At 34.1% G+C, this 19,252-nt stretch overlaps 1 pseudogene; it reads left to right on the top strand.

The window, feature by feature from the left end:
• Window positions 1–4,505: 4,505 nt before the first annotated feature.
• On the top strand, window positions 4,506–17,741 carry LOC117705138 (large ribosomal subunit protein uL30 pseudogene; annotated as a pseudogene).
• The last annotated feature ends 1,511 nt before the right edge of the window (window positions 17,742–19,252 follow it).

Genomic DNA, 19,252 nt, shown 5'->3' with positions numbered 1-19,252 from the left:
TGTTAACCCACATTACCTGTCTCAGGCAAGCTAGATGCTTATTCCAGGTATCTCATCCTAGTATTGAGGCCAAACATCAAGAAGACTCTGGTATGTGCTCTTCTGATTTTTAACCAAGAAAAATATGAGGAACTAGGAGAAATTGGCCAACTTGGTTTGGAGCAGGCTCAGTTGAAATTCCATTGCTGCCTCAATAATAAAAGCAAGAACCAATCTTATGTGAAGAGATACTGAAAATGAAAAGCTAGACATAAATAAATAGCTGTAGAACTGATAAATGCACAGATTCCAATATTCCAAATTCTTACAGCTGACAACATGAAATATGAATCTAGTTTGAATTCCTGTAATTTGTGATTTCATTTAAGTTTTGTTCCAGACTGAAATCTGTTGCATTCCGTGTAGAATTCTTCTGTACAGTCAAGCTTTCATTTTTGTGCTATACAATTTAATCTTCATCATTGAACTACTATTATAAAATGACTTTATTTAAAACATGAATCCAAATATGGCCTAGTTTTCTGAGGCTCAAAGACCTGTGTTCAGAAGAGTAAACTGGAAGGAAACAATGGTGACTATATAGCTCGGGTGATGGTTAGTGCATGGTACATTCCAGCAGTATCTTTTATATAGGTGCACGTAAGGTGTTAGAAGTAGTATTCATAGAAGTTAAACAATCTCAAATAATATCATAATACTAACTTGTACAACCTGTGAAGAATTTGATGTTTGCAATTGAGTTGAAAAGCCATTTAAATCTGCTAAACAAATTTGTGTATGTAAAAAAGTAAATGTTTTGAACTCATAAATTATACACATCACCTCATTGAGGTGAAAAACATTCTTACCTAAGTCAGAGATGTTTGTCTTCTTTGCTAATATATTAATATATGAACGCATTCATTAAAATATGTTAACTCACTGTGAAAATTTTCTGTCCACTCTGAGGGAAATATTAACTTGGGTTAACAGAAACAGGTCTTCCACTAAAATATAAAATGTAAGGGAATACTTGAGTAACTGTTTTGTAATTCATTTAATTGAGAAAAATTATACTTGCATGAATTTAAAACTATGGGTTGTGAAATGGAATTTTGAGTTAAGTTACATCAGTGCTTACAGAATAAAACTTATAAGTGGTAAGAGATTTACTTATATTAACAACATTGAGGAAAACGAGATCATTGTAAGGTTATGGGGGAACATGTGGGAACAAGTACTGCATGTCTCTTGCCAGCTGTCCGGGCAGATAACAGGTTATGCATTTCTTACTTTGAAGGAACAACCCTGTGGCTTTCACATTACAGGTATCCCTAGTGCTTTTCTGTGACCACAAGGACATGTGCTTTCTATAGTAACCTATAATGAACAGAGCATCACAAAGACATGTGCTTCCTATATAACCTATAATGAACACAGCATTTTGAGAACAGTTAAGCCGGGCGGTGGTGGCACACGCCTTTAATCCCTAATCCCAGCACTTGGAAGGTAGAGGCAGGCGGATTTCTGAGTTCGAGGCCAGCCTGGTCTACAGAGTGAGTTCCAGGACAGCCAGGACTACACAGAGAAACCCTGTCTCGAAAAACCAAAAAAAAAAAAAAAAAAAAAAGAGAGAGAACAGTTAACTAATGAGTATGTCTTACTGAAGGGATCTTGTGAGGATGAACAAAGTCCAGACTCGTAAACATAATTAAACTAACGAGATCTTTTGGAATATATTATTTTGTACATTTATAATACATATATACCAATGTACATTTTATTAATGTGTATATATATATACAAACATATATAATTTTATATATATAATTAAAATGTATTTCATCAAACTATGTTTTAAAATTATTTTTCAACATGATATTAATACTATATAGTATATATCTCACAATAATCAGGACTTTCTTCTTAGAGAGATTTTATACTTTAAGTATAAAATCTCATTTCTATCCATATTTTTAAGCATAAAACAGTAGTTAGTTGGAACAATTAAAATATACAAATTTATAATTACAGAATTAACTGTTACTCCTCTTATTTGGGTCCCATTATTTTTCCCCTAAAAACATTTTTGAGGTAAGTTTCTAGAATTTATTGTGAAATTTCTAAGTTTATTTTTCTACAGAAAATGTTAACATTGAAAACATTCATTTATCATTTTTTATTTCTCCCCATATAACTTTGCATTAATCTTTCAATCAAACCTGTATCTCAGATAGAAATGAGGTGAGCTATATTTCATTTGATTGCTGACAATTCACACACAACTGTATCATTTATCCTTTCTAATTCTTTATCATAAACAAAGATTTATTTAAACATTACTATAAGTGATTTAAGTCCTACTAAGCCATAATAGAACACATGAAAACTCCATATATTCCTACATACGACTGAGCAATGAACCTTGGGGTTTTATTTCTGTTGTGCTTGCTCTTTTGATTTGTCTCCTAGTTATAGAATACCAAAAATTAATTTCAAACTATGTGTTTTTGACCATATTCACTCCATGGAAAGATTTTTTTTTTGTTTTCAATTCGAATTTTAGTATGAAAAACATAGCCAGGTGAATGGTGTCTGTCTTTCTCTATCAGGTTTTCATTGGATTGTCTTAAAGTCTGTCTCTATAGCCTGTCCTAAGAAGCTGAAACTAACAGTCACTCTGATGTGCCACCTATGGGGAAATCATTGAGACTTGCTTAGTAAGAGAAATAATAGGGAGTTGTCGTTAACATCTGTCAATGTCCTTAGTTACATTGCTGACATTGTTTTTACGCTATAACTAAACCTTGAAGACATCTGTCAAGCTTGTGTTCAATGCTGACAGTGTATTATAAAATAGTAACAAGGGGTGTTTATTTAGAGAACCAGTACACAGCCTATCTGATTTCCTAATGGAAATGATAATGAAGAAATTAACTATGTAATTAAAAAAATACCCAAATTTGGGAACATCATTCCATTTACAATTTGTCTATTTGTATTGTCTTATGTTGTTTTACAAATTTTGGTAGGATCCATTACAATTTTTGATGATCCATATATGACCACCTTCCAAAGCCCAAAAGAATTTTTAGGATCTGCATGCCTTTTGAACAGATAGAAGCTCTCTCCTTACTTTATCAAAATATACCTCATACTCAACAATTTAAGTAGAATAATGAAAAAGGCATTGCCTGATCACAAAGGGGTCATTACATGTCTATTTCCTGTGAAATTCTATTATTTATTTATTTATTTATTTATTTATTTATTTATTTATTTATACAGGTCTTGTCATTCAAACTGATATCCAACTGCTTAATATATATTTTAGGATAAACTTGAACTTCTAATACACCGACTTCAGCATCACAGGTGCTGAATTGACAGCCGTGCTCTACCGTGACTACACCAAATTTGTGCATCTCATTTCAATTTCATCAATAAGCCTATTCTTACATATATGGAATAAAAATTATAGAGATTTTGGACATTTCACAGTGCCATTAAACAACCATAAGTTGTACATATACTTAGATGAGTTTTTTTTATTGAAGCCAACGTCATGAGAACAATGAGCTCCTTTCTTTGTCATGAATAGACATATTACTCTTGCATTGTGCTTGAAATATTTTTATCAACAATTTACTGATGTGTTCTTTGTTGGCCAAAAATTCATTTTTGTGTTTGATGTACCCAGCAATTTTCTGGCACACAACTGACTAACGAGTGGGTGATTAGTTTCACGTGGAAAATGACTTATTTGTCAAGAATGGCTGCCTTATTTAATCTCTGTGCAGATGTCCTGCTTTTCTGCTTCCTTCTCCTCCTCCTCTTCCTCACTCTTCATCTTCCTCACCATGTTTTCCTTCACCTTCTTTTAAAACTTTCCAGGACATAAATTGCTTTTGAATACAGACATTTACACCGCATCGTTCCATTTTGGCATGCCTAGAAAGATTATGTTTATCCCTGTAACTAATATAATCAAAGTACTGTGACTTAAAGGATTCCTTGACTAGTAAGGCATGCTAAAGCATTTGGCACCCCTGACTTAGCTCACTGATACGAACTAATGAATTTAATAGCTCTGTCAGCCTGCCTACCTGCTTCTCTGAGAGATGGGACAAGAAGCTTTACACATCACTGACTATAGATATAATTTGCTTTTGTTTCTATCCTGTCTTGAAGGATGACGGATCTTTAGGGATTTCTATTAGTTCTTCACTCAATGGTTATTTCCAATATAAGTGGGAAACATAAAAAGAACATCTTTGGGTATCATCGGACTCCAGTTAGCTGCATATCAATTCACTTGCACTTTTTGGCAGCTTCCTGCAGTATAGCAATGTTGTTCCCTGCCATTAACAGATGGAGTCTCAACGTGAGAACTGCTACTGTAAAACCTACAATATGTTAGGTTAAAGATTAAGTGAAATCAATGTTGAGGGTGCTGGCTGACACATCATATATTTCAATTGTATGTATTCTGCCAATTATAAGCTTCATGAATTTACTTATTAACTATGAAGATTTATGTTAAAAATTTCAACATCACAAAGGTGTTGGATGGCAGCAAGCTTATGTCCCTGAGGTGAGTGGCAGATGCCATGGAAACTGCACAGCAGCTTGCTTCCCTGCTTTCCAAATTGCAGATGTACAAAACAAGAACATTTTTATGGGAAGTTGTTAAGAGCGATGAAGCAGAGAGTTGACAGCATTTAAAATATTTTAACTGTGTATAATGGTAAATATCGATACTTCAGCATCAGTAATTTTTCTCATCTTTTTCCTGATAAATGGCTTAATTTCAAATTGTATTGTTTTGAAATTTATAGTTTATTGAGCAAATTGCCTAAAATAGTGAGATATTTATTTTATAATTGAGCTTAAACTCCAATTAGTTTTATAAAAATCAAATGATAAGGTTATTAAATTAGAATCATATTAGGTAATTTTCCAGTTATCAGTCTGTCATAATAGTTAAGAATATTACTTCAATCAGTAAAGAGTGATGCAGGGATAGTGAGAAAGGTCTGAGGAATTCCTTACTTTGAATGTCAGATATGTGATCTTGACTCAAACAAAGAATACACAGAATTTCTAACTAGTGATATGGCTTGTTTCACATACCAGAAAGCATGTAGTCTGTGAAAGATCTCTGCTTAGGAATTGAACTTTTCTAATTTATTTGATATTTTTAGGGTTTTCAATGATGTGAAGATATACCATGATCAAGGCAACTTATAAAGGACAACACTTAATTACTTAATTGGAGCTGGCTTACAGGTTCAGAGGTTCAGTTCATTATCACCAAGGGAAGAGCATGGCAGTGTCCAGGCAGGCATGGTGCTGTGCTGTAAGAGCTGAGAGTTCTACATCTTGATCTGAAGGCCACTAAGGAAAAGCCTGACTCTCTCAGGCAGCTCAAAGGAGGGTCTGAAACTACACCCCCACAGATACACAATTCTTTCAACATGGCCACACCTACTAATAATGCCACTCTCTGGGCCATGCATATTCAAACCATCACACCATTCATAATTTCAGAGTTCATTTACAAAAGCAATGCTGAGCTAAGCACATCATGCCCAAAGGGATTCATAACACAATTTCTTTATCAGAAAATACCTTTGATTATTATTCCTAGGAGACTGACCATTAGACATTGTATAAATAAATTAGGTGAGCACATTGGTCTTCATACCTTCCAGGTATACCCTATATTAGAAAACTTAATAGTAGCCATATCTACCACCTTTTTCTCCTTACAGTAAGAGAAGGATAGTAATAAATTGCTAAGAAATTGTATGGTTGTAGGAAAAGGAATGTATCTTTTTTTGACATATGAAGGAATTGTACATATTCAGCAAAAAGACAAGTAAGCATAATTATGGTAAGTCATATTTAATATCTCTTTACTTAAATTCAAAAAGAATAAAGTACTTATAGAAGTATACTTGCTTATCACATGTAAAATATAAAAACACTATGTACAGTAAATTTACATTTTAAAAATTATAATGTTAAGACAATACATAACAATTGATTTATTAATTCTGTATTTGAGTCATATTGATGAGATTATTTCTTCTCTTTTATTACAAAATAAAAAATAAAATAAAATTTCAAAAGTACACGCACTTTATTTGTAGAAGCAAAATTTATCAGCCATCCTTCTCTCTTTTATATCCAATGGATGTTGAAAATGTGTGTTTTGTATTTCTGTTTTTAAATATAATGTCTTATTAAATGTTTAACATTTTCATATAATGTATATTTATGTTATTCACTCCCTACCTTCTTTTACTTAATCTTATCAGATCAGATCATACTTTCCTACTCTCTCTCTCTCTCTCTTTCTCTCTCTTTCTCACTCTCTTTCTCTCCTTCCTTTCATGCCTCCCTCCCTCTCTTTTCTAAATAATCTAGGAGTTAAATTTGTGCTGTCCATATACCCCAGGTGTGAAGCTATCTACTGGAGCATCTTTAATTTGCCACGGATCACATCCTTAAAGAAAGTTCATTTCCCCTCTGCTCCTTCTTTTATGCTGCTTTCTGAGCTGTGGAGGAGAAAGTGTGATATAGACACACCATTTAAGGCTGAGGATGTCACTCAATATACTTTGATTTGTTGTGAGTTTATACAGTGACTGTTGACATGGCAGTTGACTGCATGGTGCTATAGTAATATGTTGACATAGATACATGAACTTAGCAGTTTGATTCTATGTCCTTTTAGCAAATTAATGTAGTAAGGTTATATCTGTCAACTTTGAGCTCCCTAGCTATGGATTATTGTCCAGATTTATATATTTTATTATATTTCACTTCTTATTAAATATTATTAAATAATTTCTTTTGGTTTGACATTGGCATAGAACTGTAATCCATGCTCGCATGAACAGCTTTCCCCCCTGAAGACTTTAAATCTTTCTTTTTGCCATCATCAAGTTCTAGTAATTATATAGTTAAAATTATGTTTCCCATACTAAGTCAGCAGAAATGCAAATATATCTGGAGATTTCAGCCTTGGGCTAGGTTAGCTGATTCCTTCTCTGATGAATGGTGTACCATGGTAAACTTACCATAATCTGAACCCTGGTGTCCTTGCCATTTACCTCTTCAGCTCTTGTGACTCTCTCACTTTAACTTAGCTTAACAGTGCCCAGGCAAATGTGGCATGAGGAATGAATCCAAACAAGACTGTAGAGTGATGGAACAGCTGGAAATGCCACATTACACTTAGATAACATTATCGGGGTCCTCTTGCCAAGACCTAATCCAGCCATCAGTCATATTGCAAAACAACATAGTGATTTCAGGAAGCAGTGGACAATCTAAAGATTATGGTGACACCAATAAAAATTCTGAGACCAGAAGAAACTAGGATCATGAAAGAATCCAAACATTTACAACTTAGGGTTTTAATATGCCAAATAATCAGTGATGACTTGGAGATCCTTGAGGTGATACTCAGAATATGTGAGGGACTGTTCTTGAGAGGCTTCTGGGGACCCAAATGCCATTGCCACATTTGGTCACTTGCTTTGGCTAATCTTGTTTGTCAAATTGACTGCATCAGACATCAATTAGCCATTAGGTAATCTTCTAATAGATGTTATTTGAACTAGGAAGACACAGTAAGTGATGGTTGCACCTTCTCATAGTAGCCCAGATAAAAGTTGGTAGTAGAAGATTGTTTTTTGCTTGCTTGCATACTTCAGCTGATAAATTCATCTACCCCAGTGCAATCAATGGTCATTGGTAATGGCAGAATACAACTTCTTCAGGCTTCTAATGGGAACGAAGACCAGTGGCTCTCCAAGTATATTCCAGGCTCTCAGTGACAGATTGGTACTGCTAAAACACACAACTTTATGGCTGGAATTATTCAGTATTTGACTTCTCTGAAGCAAAACAGTAAATCGTGGATTAGCCTGGTCAGATTCTTTAAACTATCCTAATATATGCTTCCTTTGTTAGTAATAATAATAATAATAATAATAATAATAATAATAATAATAATAATATATTCATTTTATCAGGTCTATACCACTAAAGAACAATAACTAATAGAGCTTTAAAGAATCTAATAAATAGAGAGATCAATCAAAACAGGAAGGTTGTTGAGTTCTGGATGAGACAAGCTTTCAGGACCATGAGTACCCTTAATGAGTGTCTTAGTTACAATTTCCACTGCTATGAATAGATGCCATGACCAAGACAACATTTAATTGGGGCTGGCTTACAGTTTCTGGAGTTCAGCCATTATCATCATAGCAGGAAGCATGGCAGCATCCAAGTAGGCATGATACTGGAAGAGCTGAGAGTTCTATCTACATCTTGTTCTGAAGACAACTAGGTAAAGATGGACTCTTCTGCAGCAGGGGAGATTGAACACTAAGAATCCTCAAATTTCACTTAAGTGACCCACTTCCTCCAACAGGAGCACATCTTCTAATAGTAGCTGGTCAGATGGGCTAAGCATATTCCAACAACCACCGTGAGTATTCTAGTCAGTTTTGTATTTACTGTGATAAGCATTATGACCAAAGCCAACCATGGGAAGAAAATGTTATACATATTCACAGATGATAGTCCATCATGAAAGAAAGTCAGAACAGATACTTGGGGGCCAGAAAAGAAGCAGGGGCCATGTCTACATTAACATTACTGCAGTAGGGTAACTACCTTCTAACAATGACTCCTTGTTGCCTTGTTCCCAATGTTGCTTATGTTGATTTCTTATACAACACAAGCTGACTTGCCCTGGGAGGCATAGCCCATAGCACCCTAAGGCCTTCCAAATCAATAATTAATCAAGGCATCGCCCAATAGATGTATCTACAGGCCAATATGATAGGATTGAGTGCTCAGTTGTTTCTTTGTTCCCATATATGTCCGTTTCTGTCAAGTTGTCAGAAAATATCTAGCACAGTGGCCCTATGATAACCACAACTTCCCACATTTTTTTCTAATTGGCATGACATTGTTATCAGATATGAATAGTCTCCCATACAAAATGCTGCAAAGTGAAGTAAATTCTTTATAATACTTAAGTTGATCACTCCAGTCAGACAAGTTAAAATCCTTTTTTCAGTGATTAAAAAAAATCATTGGTGATTCAATTTTTGCCTATCCATGTCAAGACAGAAGGGTAGGAGTCAATGTATAGCGCAGTAAGCAGATGTAAACAGGTATCCCTGTCTATATTTACATATTTATTGAAGTGATAAGAATAAAATATATCTGCTGTGAGAGATTTGATGACAACTGGAAAAAGCACTGGTGTATGAGTATAGCAGAATAACACAAGGAATCATTTCATTTTTTTCTAGTTGTATTTGGTTCTATACTAGGTCTCTGGTCTACCAAGGATCAATGGGAGCCAGTGATTCTTGAGATATATATATATATATATATATATATATCTCAAGATCAAGCCATTTAGGTATCTTGTAGTAAACTGTTAGCTACATACTTTATCTTTTGTAAGTACACTTGATTCATTGAAGATGTATCTTTTTTTCTCAAGTCATCACATTTGCAGAAAATTTTCTTCTGAACCATCTCATCAACCTCATTATCAATATTTTTTAAGTATTAGTTAAATTTATTATATTCAAGTATGGTTTTACTCTTATTGGTAAGACCCAAGATTGATAATGATTGCTATGTTTTCAAGTTCATGAACCACAGATCATACATTCATATTCAAAACTATTGAAACTCCACATTCCTATCCATTCAAAACTTTCAGTAGCATTTATGGGATTTGGTAGCTAATTCTATTTATTAATAAATGTGAATAGTCATCACCAGAATTTTAATGAAGGGAACAGGCAAATTATAACAATAGGATGCATAAATATAAAAATGATCTACCAAATACAAATAGCTTACTGCTCTACAAATCTCAAAAATCTCACTAGGGATTCTAAAGAAGATATTATCATTTCTTGGATCAATTCACTAGAAGGCTATGGTATTTTTGTTGAGTTTAAATATGCATTGTTATAATTTTCAAGAGATAAAAAGTTAAAAACACACTCTAGATAAACAAACATTGTGCTTCATCAACATCAGGCTCCTTATCCTGTGCTCTCCTCATGCTCCTATAACCAAGAATATTAGCTACTTTGCTTTGGCACAGTTCAGTTAGAAATAGAAAAAAGCAAAATTGTTTTAATTTGCATTGTAGTAAAATTCATCTTTGTTTTTTAAAAATAGTTTTAGATTTATAAATTGCAAATGGCAAGATAGAATTCATAGGTACTCAGATGTAGTTTTATTTCTTAGTAACATTTTACCCAAGAATGACACTTTTATCACAATTATTGGAAAAATGTATGTTATCCCAAACTAAAATCCATTTGATTCAGATTTTCTACTTTTTACTGATGCACTTTTATCAATCCAGGCAACCATCTAAGATTTTACATCACTTTAACTCCCCAGCCTTTTTAGCCTCTTTGGCTGTGCAAAGTTCATACTTCCCTCTTCTCTGGTGACCTGGTGAGTTTTGAATATGACTGGTGAAGAGGATTATTTTATGTTACTCAACTGAGAACTGCTTAATGTTTTTCCTTTGGCTAAAGTATAGGTATAGGTTTAGAAGATGAAAATCACAAGATTAATTACAGTTTCTTAATATTATGTCTAATCATGATACCATTCATCTGATTATCACTCTTCTCTATGTTCATCCTCAAGCTGAGATACTGTTGGCAATTTCTCTGCTATAAGACCTTCTTACCCAGTTCCTGTACTAACCCAGCTTGAGACAACTCATTATGTGTAGTTACACTTACTGTATGGTAGTTACCTTCTAATAATGACTCCTCTGTCCCTTTCTTGTGTTTACTGTGACATTCTACTTACCTGTAGCTAATACTTATTATTACTATTTTTAATTCTGATAAACCCAATTAGAAGTACATCAATATAAACACGTGTAGGATCTACCTTACTTACTTTTCTCATTTCTATGACAAAATAATTGATAAAAGTGTATTAGAGAATAGATTATTTAGACTTTAGTTTGGGTGGTTAAAGTCCTTAGAGGGAAAAATTTAGCAGTTTCAGGTAACATGACTGCAGGAATGTTCAAGTGGCACTCCTGAATTCACATCATGGTGGACCAGCATGCAAGAGCAGAAGGGACATAGAACCAGGTAGTAAAATCTCAGGACTTAGTCCCAGAAACTGTTGCAATTCCTCCAGGATGCTTCTAGCTTCTAAATGTCCAGTCCCCAAATAGTGTCTAAAGCTGAGGACAAGTATTCTAGCTCCTGAGACTAGAGAGAAGAGTTCACATTCAAAACATAGCATCATGTAATTCATTTACAATCATTGTTTACATTGAGATCCAAGTTATATATCTATATGTTTTTTCTTTGTCTTTCTAACTAGTTTAACATTTCTTCTGAGACACATATACTAGGGGTGGATTATTTCAGTTTTTAGTTTATACTTCCTTTAATCTGATAATTTACAGGATTATTTGTTTGGATATGGAATTCTATATTGGTGTTTTATAAATGTGTTTATTTATTTATTTTCAACAATATTTTACATTTTTGACTACTTGTCTCTACTCGGACTTTTAGTTGTATTTCTAAGGAATGACACTTCTTTACAAACAACCACATATGTTTTTAGTATCTCTGGATTTCTGAAATTTGAAAAGGACAGTAGTGAGTGGTTTTCTTTTATTTTTACTGTGTATGTTGTTCTATGAACTGCATGGACCTTTGATTTGATGTCTATCATTAATTTTGAAAATTTCTCATTTATTATTACTTCAAATATATTTTAAGTTGGCTCTCTGTTCTTTTCCCATATTCCAATTTATGTGTAGTTCTTTTGATACTCATACTTCTTTGACATTCTGTTTGTTATTATAATTATTTTTCCTTTGCTTCTCGGCTTGAGATGTTTCTATTGAAGTATTTACCAAACTATTGATGTTTTCTTTAGCCATGCTGTGTTTACTGATAAGCTCATTAAAGGTAGCCTTAATTCAGTTACTGTACCTTTGCTATCTTCAAGGAATTCATTGTTTGTTTGTTAATTTGCTTAACACTTATATCTTTCAGGGCCAGAATTTATCTCAGTATTAGAGTGCTTGCCTAGCATGTTCAATGTCTTGAATTTGATGTCCTGAATCTTAAAAAGTTTCCAGTAGTCTATGTTACTCTATTATCAATTTCTCCTTATATCCTTTTAGTCTAAAAATTATAGTCTAAATATTTTCTGTAATTTCAAATCTTTGTCGATCGCTATGTGATTTTTCATAGTATAGTTAAGTTTCTTCTGGCATACCTTGGATTTCTGCTATTGCTGCTAAAAACTGGAATGTATTAGGTAATAAGAACTGGGCTAAGTAGATGTTTTTGAATTTCTATTACTTCTGTTAGGATCTAGGTTGTTTTAAAGGTCTTGTGCTAGTTTGCTGGGTTTTTGTTTGTTTGTTTGTTTGTTTTTTATTCTTTTCGGTGACAGGGGTTTGATTCCTTTGTTGTTCTTTCCTTTTTGTTCCTATTAATGTTGACTTTGACATCAGTCCCTTCTGACAACATCTGTCTCCTGCAGTTCTTTCAGCTACAATTTATTGTTACTGACCTGGCATCATTTTACCTTGCTCCTATCCTATGTGAGACGTGGAATAGTCAGTCATATTCTGAATTACTCTAAGTCATAATGAATGCATGTATTTTTTTTTTTTAATTCTACAGCAGCATAGGTCCCTCCTCCGCCACAGAGCCCTGCTTCTGTACTCCAGTGTTGATACCACTTGTTAACAGTATGCTACCTGCTAATTATGCCCTGGTATACACCATCTAGTCACAAAAAACATCGACAAACTGTGAATTATTTAACAGAAAGCAATTCAACATAACAACCAGTTCTAGGAACATAGCATTACCACTGATGCCTAGTAAGAAACAACCTACGATTTCCTATCACCAAATGTATTCCACTGTCGTTAAGAAATTCAAGTTGTCATAATACAAATGCAATAACATCCCTCAAAGTCCATGCTCTGTTTAACCAATCATCCTATGTGTACTAACTATGATACAGCCTATCAGATTATTGAGAATGTCTTTCTAAAAACTGCATATATTTTATCAAGTACATCACATACTTTAATTATTTTTTCTTATGATTATGTATATATGAACCTGCAGTCTGGCAGAACTTTTTATGTGAACTATCAGAATAAATGCAATAAATGCTTATTATTTCTTTTGAAGTACATGCTTTAAAAATAATTATATGATTATTCAAATAAAATATATATCAAACAAAATTCTAACTCATTTCTAGAATCTCATAATTTGTGTCACATTGTTTTGCCAAAAAAATGACCTCTGCAACCCCTTCATTCATGCATCAATACATTTTTGCTTTCTAATACAGTTAAAATTTATAAAACCTGGGCCAACATGTAATACAGTGACAAATTTGTCCTCACTGAAAAGAAAAGTTGTTACTGAGTTTTATGTTTATAATCCAGCTATGATGATTTGAATAAAAATGACTCCCATAGGCTCACAGGGAGTGGTATTATTGCAGATGGTGCTTTGTTGGAATAGATTTGGCCTTGTTGGAGGAAGTGTATCACTGTGTATCAGGATTCAGAACCTCATACCACTGCCACTCTCTCCCTTTCTGTTGCCTGAGCATCCAGATATAGGACTCTAAATGACTTCCCTAACATCATGTCTTCCAGTGTCCCATTCATACTTTCTTTCATGATGATAATGAACTGAATCTTAGAACTGTAAGCTAGCCCTTATAAAATGTTTTCCTTTATAAAAATTGCCTTGGTTATGGTGTCTCTACAATGCAATATAAACCCTAAGACAACAGCCTTTTAAATTTTATTGACTCACTTAACATAGACAAGGGACAAACTGATACATTTGTCACCCATACTTGAATGGTATTACCTAGTTAGTATTAGTGCTGTTTCAATTCTTTAAACAATTTCATTTCCATTCGGCTAATTTTTATTGGATATTAGTAGGATTAGTCATGACACAAATTAAAACCAAAGTGTATTTACTTCAACTCAGCCTAGTTCCTGAAAAAAAAAATCACTAAGATATACTAGTAAAGGTCATAGTAGGCCCGGGGTTCCTCTGAAAGCTACTTCCACCTGTCACTGTGATAACAAACGGTGTGGCACAGTTGCTTTATGGGGCACAGTAGGATCCAACTTTTTATAGAACTTTCATTTCTGGCAACTCCTAATTCTAGAGAGATTACAAGCAGGATTCCAGAGAATGTAGTATGTATGCATAATTTATAAAATTCTGTCACTCTGCTTGTAAATTCAAGTTGTGCTCCTATTGACAGTGTAATAACAGAATATATGTTTTTGGAGGATATTTAGATAACTTTTAAACAAGTTAGGAAGCTACCATCATAATTCCTATAGCTGTACTTATTTAATATATATACACAATATATTTAAACATAAATAATATGTATCAAGGTCTCCAGTCCTATTCCATACTCTTTGTACATTTAGCTTCCATCAGGAAGAACAGAGATTAAGTTCTGGTTCACTGGCCTAAAATCTTTCCCAGCACTGTATTATAAGCAAGTATATTTATTTACTTACATATGTGAAATAGTTTTATTAGGTATACATTTCTGAATTTGTTGTTTTATTGTCAGTCTTTTCAAAAAGTTTTCCTGTCAACCTCGAGCCTGATAGTTAGTAATGAGAAGTCAGCTCTGATTCATTCCTTTGTTGTCCTATGTAGCACATGTCATTTTCTCTCTCTTCAGGGATTTCAAGATTTGATTTTTTTTTTACCTTTGACTGATATCTGAATAGGAATTGACTTCTTTGTATTATAAGTTATCAGGCTTCTTGAACAGATGTCTTGGTACTTGAATTTTAAATTGTTTTTTGTGTTTTTTACATATCCCCTGGCTCTATCTCTCAACATGCCTTTCTCTTTCATTTTTGAGGGTCATTTCCTCTGGTTCTTTAGTTTGGTACTTTCCCCTCTTTTTATCTGAGAATTCCCACGAATCTCTTGAAATTTGTTTACTGTAATTTTTGTTACCTTTAGTCTTCTAGTATATGTCAGAGTATGTTGCATTTGTATGTGCTTGCATATAGCATGTGGCTATCTATGTGTTCTTTCATATGTCAGTCTATGTGTGTGTACATGTGTGTGTATGTGTAAATGAGAGTTTCTATTTTCAAGAAACATAGGTCCCAATGTTCATATGATTCCATGGAGTAAAATAGCTAAAAATAATTTTGTGATAATTTTATTCAGATTTAAAGTTGTTCTAATGAGAAGGAAAGTTTTGATAAATTATAGCAACAATACTCTCTGCTCATTTATCTTGATTTTATTTTTGGGTTTTCTATAGCTGTATCACAAATTTATTAATATCTTTTATTTATTATGGAAATTTGTTAGCAATTATCTGCATATACTATGTAAGTTCCAGTTTTTGTCTACTTTCTATAAAAAGCTACATTTTATAATATTCTACTTTGTGTTCCTTAACTTTTCAATATTGCACTGGTTTGACTCTGTATGCTACAGTGTTTACATTGAATTAAGTGCATAGGCTCAAAATCTAAAGATGCTACTTTTTCATGAATGTGTTGTATTCTATTTTAAATACTGTATATATTTTGTAAACTTCTGGTTTGAGGTGGGTTTTATTTTCTGTAATTTAAATATATTTTTCCATTCGTGTTCATGGTTTTTTTGTATTCTCATTTCAGAATGCATGATGGTTTCAGACAACACAGGGTTGCCACAGACCTTGACTTTCAAGTCTCCTTCACCCAGACCATTGTGGTGCTCTCACCTGTTTTTCTCTAAAAGTTGTGTAGTTAAAATCTTATATTGACATTTTAAAAATATTTTAAATCAATGTTGAGTTTACATTTGTATATGATGTAAAGTTATGATGTATTGCATATCCATAGATGTATATCAAAGCATACATCTTGCTCAATCTTTTTCCAGTTGGAACCATGGAGGCTGTTGCAGAGTAGAAAAAGAAGGCTGCAGGTGTGACAGAAACCTTTAAAAGGTTCCTGCTATGCCAAAAACTCTTTTTTTATGTTTTTATTGTATCTTCTTTTTTATTGGATATTTTATTAATTTACATTTCAAATGTTATCCCCTTTCCCATTACCTTCCCACAAACCTCTTATCCCCTCCTCCCCTGCTTCTATGAAGGTGGTCCCCCACTCACACATTCCTTCCTCTCTGCCCTGGCATTCCCCTACATTGGGGCATCTAGCCTTCACAGGACCAAGAGCCTCTCTTCCAGTTGATGCCTAACAAGGCCATCTTCTGCTACATATGCGGCTGGAACAATGGGGCACTCCATCTATATTCCTTGGTTGGTGGTTCAGTCCCTGGGAGCTCTGGGGTCCTGGTTGGTTGATATTGTTGTTCTAACCTATGGGGTTACAAACCCCTTTTGCTCCTTCAGTCCTTTCTCTAACTCCTCCATTGAGGACCCTGTGCTTGGTCCAATGATGGGCTGCAAGCATCCAACTCTGTATTTGTCAGGCTCTGACAGAACCTCTCAGGAGACAGCTATATCAGGTTCCAGTCAGCATGCATTTCTTGGTGGATCCCCAGGTGAAACAATCTCTGGATGGCCTTTCCTTCAGTCTCTGCTCTACACTTTACATATTTCCTCCTTTGAGTATGTGTTCCCTTTTCTAAGTAGGACTGAGGCATCTACACTTTGGTTTTTCTTCTTGAGTTTTATGTGGTCTGTGAATTGTATCTTGGGTATTCTGAGGTTTTGGATTAATATCCACTTTCAGTGAGTGCATAGCATATGTGTTCTTTTGTGATTGGGTTACCTCACTCAGGATATTTTCTAGTTCCATCCATTTGACTAAGAAAAAGGCTCCTGCTGTGCCACAAACCCTTAAGAAAAAGCAAAAGAATTTTGCAGAATTGAAGGCGAAGCATCTGAGGAAGAAGGTTGCCTTGAAGACACTGTGAAAGGCACGGAGGAAGCTCATCTATGAGAAGGGAAAGCATTATCACTAGGAGTACAGGCAGATGTACCAGGCTGAGATTCGGATGGCCAGGGTGCTAAGGAAAGCTGGGAGCTTCTATGTGCCGGCAGAACCAAAATTGGCTTTTGTCATCAGAATCCAAGGTATCAATGGAGTAAACTCAAAGGTCCGTAAGATATTACAGCTTCTTCGTCTTCGACAGCTCTTCAATGGCACCTTTATTTAGCTCAACAAGGCTTCAATTAACATGCATAGGACTGTGGAACCGTACATTGCATGGGGGTATCCCAACCGGAAGTCAGTAAACCAGCTCATCTACAAGCAGCGAGGCTATGGCAAAATCAATAAGAAGTGGATTGCCTTGACAGATAATTCCTGGATTGCTCGATCTCTTGGTACATTTGGCATCATCTGCATGGAAGATCTACTTCATGAGATCTATACATTTTGGAAACGCTTCAAGGAAGTAAATAACTTCCCATGGCCCTTCAAATTATCTTCCCCACGAGGTGGAATGAATAAAAAGACAACTCACGTTGTAGAAGGTGGAGATGCTGGCAACAGGAAAGACCGGATAAACAGGCGTATTAGACAAATGAACCAAGGTGTAGCTCATGGTGTTTTTGTAATCTGGTCAGTTAATAAACAGTCACAGCTTGCCAAATTGAAATGTGTTGGAGTCTTCGTTAGCCCGCCTCCGGCTACTTACCACTGTAGTGGCTAATCCTGGAGTGTTCAGTCAGATCAACAGCCTATGTTGTACAAAGTTCCCATTTATATTTTGTGAAAGACGATTTGTTAAAGGCTTTTCTCTGAAAAAAAAAAAAGTGTACATCTCCATTATATATTGTCGATGTCTTGGTAGTATGTCAATTTAGCTATAGTATTTAGACATCTTTAATCATGATAGTAGACATAGAATTAATTTTGTTCTTTCTGATATCTATGTCTTCTGTTTTATGTTTATCTTTTATGCTGTTGTATACGGTAAAACATTGCAAAATAATGTAAAAGGAAATTGTAAGCAAATAGCAAATCGACTTTGTATTTAATTTTTCTAAGACTTAAATGTAAACTTACTAGCAACCACTGAAGCTTTTCAAACCCATTTGTCTCTGTGTATTCGGATGAAATGAAGTGTTTGAATACAACACATTAACTACTTAAAATTCTTTGGTGCATTTGATATTACATTAAAATAGTGTCAATATATCTGTAAGTTTTACCTTAATATATCTTAATATATGATAATTGAATGATTCTGATTGAATTTACATTGTTTAAAACAGCTTTAATATAATAATCTTCACTGGCCACCATGTATTACTTCTTTACTTGTTCTTCAATATATCTGCTACATCTTATTCTTCAAATTGCTCATATCTACGTAAATGAAAACTAGTGGTTTTCAATGTGCCTGTACCCATTTCCTACCTTATTTCCAACCTACTTTCCAAGTAGATCCACCAATACAATCAGTATAAGAACCCATTGATGAACATACACAAGTACCACCTCATGGTGATTATTATATAAAATCTGTATCTTGCATCTGTAAGTAGAAGTCATAAAAGGGGTATCATTTCAAAAGACGGATGCTCTGAGACCTGAATCGCATATTTATATAATTATTTTCATTTCTAGTTAAGCTTGGGCTTGGTTTCAAGATGCACTATTTTAATACAAATACAGATAAATTTTGTCATCACTAGAATTGATGACCTGCCATTAATGCTTGGTTTCCACCAGATAGCAGTGCTTTTAAGAGATATTTTATCTGTGCAATGAAGTACATGGTTTTGTCATAAGACATCAGGTCTTTTACCACATGCTTTATTAGTGATATGTGAAAAAGATGTCACCGAGAAAGCCCATCTTCACTGAATAATTAATCTTTAGGACTTCTATGTCATACAGTTCAAACAGAAGTGTATACTGCATAGCAGCTCAGATTCCTTCCATTGACCCCTGTGCCTTAACCTCTACTGAAATGGCTCCAAACTAAAGTCAAACTTCTTTATAATTATAAGGAATTCTCCTATATGTTTTTATCAATTATAAAGTTGATGAGGAAAAGTCCTCTGCTTCTTATTCTTAACACAAATAATTATTCAGAATGATATGGCAGCTCAAACTACTTTCAAATAATAGATTTCTTTCTAAATGTGTTTAAGGTTTAAATTATTTCTTACTTGCAAGTGAAATTATTTTTTCATATTTAGGGTTCTTTCTGTC

This window comes from Arvicanthis niloticus, chromosome 3 (genome assembly GCF_011762505.2).
Source record: "Arvicanthis niloticus isolate mArvNil1 chromosome 3, mArvNil1.pat.X, whole genome shotgun sequence".
Lineage (NCBI taxonomy): Eukaryota > Metazoa > Chordata > Mammalia > Rodentia > Muridae > Arvicanthis > Arvicanthis niloticus.
This window is presented reverse-complemented; position numbering and strand designations above follow the sequence as displayed.